The sequence below is a fragment of the Sebastes fasciatus genome, chromosome 5 (assembly GCF_043250625.1).
Source record: "Sebastes fasciatus isolate fSebFas1 chromosome 5, fSebFas1.pri, whole genome shotgun sequence".
Taxonomy (NCBI): Eukaryota; Metazoa; Chordata; class Actinopteri; order Perciformes; family Sebastidae; genus Sebastes; species Sebastes fasciatus.
The window spans coordinates 35,003,986-35,009,985 of record NC_133799.1 but is presented as its reverse complement, the minus strand read 5'-3'; positions in this window follow the sequence as shown (position 1 = coordinate 35,009,985).

Genomic DNA, 6,000 nt, shown 5'->3' with positions numbered 1-6,000 from the left:
CTCATTGTGTCACTGGCTGACATGTTCCTTCATCACCATGAAAACACACACAGCAGTTTATTGGGACTCAGAGTCCCACACAGCGCCGGGCAGAGTGGAGGAGCGAGCAGGCTGAAAACAGGAAACTAGAAAGTTCATCTCAGTGACTCCAGAGGGTGACACACGTCTCACTGAGTGCTGTGACTGAACTCAAGGTGGCTCGGTAAAAAAAAGGGGGACATAATGCCTCCGTGTGGTGTTTTTAAATTTGAGTAGGCCTGTTCCCGGTAACAGCGGCAATTCTAGGAATTTTTAACTGAGGTGGCAAAGGGATGTCTATAGAGGTGACCACAATGAGATGGAAATGTGCGCATGCAGCATGCAAAAAATTTGTTATGCATCGATATTCTACTAATAATAGGGTAAAACATAACTTAACATGAATATACATAACTGTTGATTGTCAGTCTCTTATTTTGCAGAACCTTTATAGTCAAGTAGGCTAACATTAAAGGTCCCATATCGTGCTCATTTTCAGGTTCATAATTGTATTTTGTGTTTCTACTAGAACATGTTTACATGCTGTAATGTTACCAACCCAAAAACCCATTATTTTCCTCATGCTGTCTGCCTGAATATACCTGTATTTACCCTCTGTCTGAAACGCTCCGTTTTAGTGCATTTCAATGGAAATTGCGTCGCTAGGCAACAGTTTGGGTCCATGTTAACTTCCTGTCAGCTGATGTTATTTACATACACTGCAACAGTGTTGTAGCCCAAGTAATCCAAACAAAAGAAAGAGAGCGAGACACTAGCATGGACTTAACTCTGAACTTTACTGCTTCTCTTCTTCTCTCAATCTCCTTTCAAACATGCAGTACAATGTCATGTGCTCTACATCGCCATCTAGTGGTTAAACAGTAACTGAATACACAACATATTTCCCCCTTAGTTTAGGAAGCTTACCCGGTAAAATAAAGGTAAATACACAGTCTCTTAAATTACTTGAGACCTTGCTGTAGAATAATGCACACTTAAATGTCTTCCTTATCCCACATAGCATAAACCCCAAAATGTTCCAATAACAGTATTATTGTAATTATAACAAACAGCATTACTGTCTATTACAACTTTACTAACAGCATGTAAACTTTATCCTAAATATAGCTTTAACTTAGCTGAGGTAAACAAATGAATTTCACAAGATATTGACACCTGTATCTTAACCAAAACAACATTCAACATTATAGTCAACTTGGTCATGTTCAGATATGGTAAACAGTTTTTTTTTTGTTTGTTTTTTTTCACAGTTATTTTCATTGTCATTCCCTCTTCAACATTTCCCCCCCAAAGGCCATGAGAGAACGATTAATGTTCATAATCGTTAAGCCAGTCAGGTCTCTTTCGGACCCTTGCTGGTCTGTGCATGTAAACATGCGGCGGTAGTGCAGGCCCCGGCTCAGGATCTGGAGCAGGGCGTGTAATGGTGTCTGTTGCAGTTTCTGGGACCAGGGAGAGGTGAATAGCGTTCCATGTGCGTCCATCCTCCAGCACATAAGCATTTGAACCAGCTTTCCGTATCACTTTGGCAGGTCCCTGAAACTTTGACAGTCGTTTCTTAACGTGGAAAGGTTTCTTTACTCTGACTAGGCTTCCCTCTTTGATCCTTGGTACTCGTGCACCTCTCCTCACATCTGTGTAGGCTTTCGATGCATTTTGTTTGGAGATGACACGATGGCGCACCTGCTTCTCCGACAGTGGGGTGGATTTGCTTGCTGGGCCGATGTCCACCTTTGTGCGCATTTTCCTGTTGAACATGAGTTCATATGGTGACACTCCTGTAGTACTGTGTTGAGTTGCACGGTATGTGAGCAGGAATTCCTGTATGAATGGTTTCCATGGTTTTCTCTCCTGCTCGGCAGTGAGAAGTGTCTCTTTAAGAACGCGGTTCCAGCGTTCTGTGGCTCCGTTTGCTTGCGGATAGTACAAAGACACTTTCCTGTGTTTGATGTCTCTCACTTCAAGGAAGTCTGCAAACTCACTTGAAGTAAACTGTGTCCCATTGTCACTAATGAGCTCTGTAGGGTTGCCAAACCGGGCGAACACTGCAGAAAGGAAGGCGGTGATCGCCGTGGTTGTGATGGAGGGAGTAAAAGCAACTTCCGGCCATTTTGTGTAATAGTCAATTAGTGTCACTGCATAGCGACAGTCCCAAGTCGCTGACTCGAATGGTCCGACGATGTCGATTCCCACTTTCTGCCACGGGCCATCTGGCAGTGGAACTGGCTGGAGTGGGGCAGCATGCGTTTTGGCGCTTTTATCATTCATCTGGCACGTTGCACATGCATTAATGCTGTCCTGCACACACATGTCCATGCCGGGCCACCAGTATAAGTCACGCAGCCTCCGTTTGGTGCGGACGACACCCTGGTGTGTTTCATGTGCCAAATCCACAAGCTGCTTTCTTAGGGCCACAGGAACAAGCCGTCGATGAGGGCCCCTGAATATTGTCACATCTTGGACTGACAGTTCATCTCTGGTAGCAAAGTACGGTTGGAGCACTGTAGGTAGGTGCTTTGCTCTTTTAGGCCACCCCTTTTTCACCTGCGCTCTCAGGGCCGTGAGCTCTGGGCATGCTGCACATGCCACAGCGAAGTCCTTCACTGAGAGAGCTCTCAGTTCTGTATCCAACAGAGCTACGAGTTCAGGCTCTGACACTGGCTCTGCATTCTCTTCTGATGGGAGGGGCAAACGGGAGAGACAGTCAGCAGCATAATTTTGTGCACCAGCCCGATACACTATGTCATATGTAAAACACAAGAGTCTGGCTGACCACCGTGCAATACGCATGCCTGCGCGTCCAAGGCCTTTTGTGGCTAGCAGTGTGGTCAGGGCCTGGTGGTCTGTACGCAGTGTGAATCTTGTCCCCCATAAGAAAGTCCTCCACTTTTCTGCTGCCCACACACAGGCTAATGCCTCCTTCTCCACAATGGAGTACTTCCGTTCTGCAGGGGTAAGTGAACGTGAAGCAAAAGCAACTGTGCGCTCCGTTGTATCAGGGTGCATTTGTGTCAAAATGGCCCCCAGACCATAGTCGGACGCGTCTGTAGACACGATGGTTGGAAGGCTTGAGTCAAAGACAGACAGCGCTGAGCTGTTCACGATGCGAGTCTTGACAGTGTCAAAGCTTGACTGCGCTGCTGCAGTCCACTGAAATGTGTCATCACGCAGACATTCTCGCATCGGCTCCACCAGAGACGCGTAGTTTTGCACAAACTTTGCATACCACGCTGTGAGGCCCAGGAATGAGCGTAGTGTGGTGGCGTCGCTACGCGCTGGAGCTTCCGTAATAGCCCGGAGGTGATCTTTGTCCGGCAGCAAACCTTGGGGTGTGATGGTGTGTCCAAGGAACCGTAGGCTGGTTTGGTTGAAGTGGCATTTTTCCTTGTTGAGCTGGAGGCCAGCGTCCTTTAACGCCGCGAGCACCGCCTGCAGATTACGGTCATGTTCCTCCTGCTCTATGCCATAGACTATGACATCATCCAGATAGTTCTGGACCCCCTTGAGGTCTTTCAGCACCAGGGACATCATCTTAGAAAACGCACTTGGGGCTGAGCATAGTCCATACGGAACCCGGTGGAACCGAAAGAGCCCATCATGCGTTATGAACGCAGTCATGTCCCGGCTTTCTTCTGCTAGTAGCACTTGATGATAGGCGTTCGCCAAATCGATGGTGGAGAATACAGTGGCTCCACGCATTTCAGAGAAAAGGTCATCCATATGGGGCAGTGGGTGACTGTCCATCACTACAGCCTTGTTTGGCTCACGTAAGTCCACACACATCCTAACTGCACCATTCTTTCGTAGTGTCACCACGATGGGTGAGACCCACGGGGATGCATCAATCCTCTCTATTACATCCATTTCTAGAAGTCTTTCCAGCTCAGCAGATACAGCTTGTTTAACGGAGAGCGGAAGCCTCCGCAGCTTTTGTTGAACAGGCTGTACACCTTCCCTGACTTTGACACGGTGAATGAAACCTTTGGCAAGACCCAGTTTCTCGCCAGCTACTGGTCCAGTATTGATCTCTTCGATCTCTGCCACTGGAGCCGCAGTTGAGAGCACAGCATTATTGTCAATAGAAAGTCTCAGTGCTCTGAATAAGTCCATTCCCAGCAATGCTGTGCCTGTCTTCACAACATATAGTGTAGCTGACACTTTAATGTTTGCATGCTGCACTGTAGCTGACAGGCAACCTAGCACTGGAACATCAGATTTGGTGTAAGTCACTAACCTTTTAGGTGGCTCATCCAGCAGCACACCACTGAAGTGCTCTCTGTAGAGGCACTCGGGAATGATGGACACAGCAGAGCCTGTATCCACCACTAGGTTCACAGGGCAGGACGTAGACTTTGCATTTATGGTAACAGCACAGGTAATTTTGTCATCTGATTGTCCCCCTTGTATCATGTGCACTGTATTTATTTCCAGGACAACCACTTCTCCAACTTTGGCTGTGTTGGACTTTGACTTACATACATGGGCGAAATGTCCCATCCTATTGCAGTTTCGGCAAGTTATTCTCCGTGCAGGGCAGTTTGGAGCGTTGGCAAGGTGAGCTGCTGATCCACATCTAAAACAGCTTCGATCCTGTTTTGGCGCTGTTGCAGGCTCAGCAGAGAAATTACTCCTTGCTTTGTTCTTGAATGGGTATTTTGGCTTCACTTTTACCACGTGTACAGGCGCTTGAGGCTCCGAAGAAAGAGTTTGCGCGTGCCCGATAGCCGCTTCCACCTGGCACGCCATCCTAACTGCTTTATCCAGAGTGAGATTTTCATCCGTTTGCACTAATAATCTCTCACGTATTCTTGAGCAGCTAGCATGTTCAATGAGCTGGTCACGGATCATTTAATCTGTATTTCCAGCAAACCCGCATGTAGTGGCGAGCTCGCGCAGCGCGCCCACGTACTCCGTTACAGTCTCATGCGATCTCTGCACTTTGTCTGAACTTGTGTCGTTCCACCATGACGTTAATTGCAGGGCTGAAATGTGCACGCAGTGCAGCAACTGCTGAATCATAAGTCGTACCTGCATCTGTGAGTGTATAAAATATACGCTGGCCTTCAGTGCCCATGCAGTGTAGGAGGATCGCACGTTTCCTCGTATCGGGCCAGTCGTCCCCCCTCGCGTGAATGGCAAGCAGATAATTGTCGAACATTTTCATCCACATATCGAACGGGATTGCAGGTTGTCCCGTGCATGGCAGAAACAATGCGGGGAGAGGCATGCCAATATTCGCCATCCTCGTCGCCAATTTGTTGTAGCCCAAGTAATCCAAACAAAAGAAAGAGAGCGAGACACTAGCATGGACTTAACTCTGAACTTTACTGCTTCTCTTCTTCTCTCAATCTCCTTTCAAACATGCAGTACAATGTCATGTGCTCTACATCGCCATCTAGTGGTTAAACAGTAACTGAATACACAACAAACAGGAAATAAACTGGGACACATTTAGAATGTTTATGTTTAAAACTGTGTAATGGTCTAAATATTGTATATTTGTGACATCACAAACTGACAGAATTCCTAACGGCTTGTTTCAAACGTACAATTTCTGAATACGGGCTGTGTGTGTTTCTCCGTATATTAAGCGTTTTGATAGTTTAACAGTATTTATAAAGCACTTAAACCTGCTTTATAATGTAAAAGACATTAAAATCTCACTTTTTACAATATGGGACCTTTAAGATGTGTCTGCAGAGACCACTTGGAAACATTTTACTGATTTAGTTTTCCCTGCCACTGGTGGGTGCCATATTGTTTTCTCCCTCCAATAAAATACATAAATAAATAATAGTTAAAATAATAGGCTTATAATAATACTAATAATAATACTAATAATAATAATGATAATAATAATAATAATAATAGTAATAATAATAGGCTTATAATAATAATAATAATAATAACAATAATAATAATAATAATAATAACAATAGGCTAATGGGGTTGTTTTCTTTT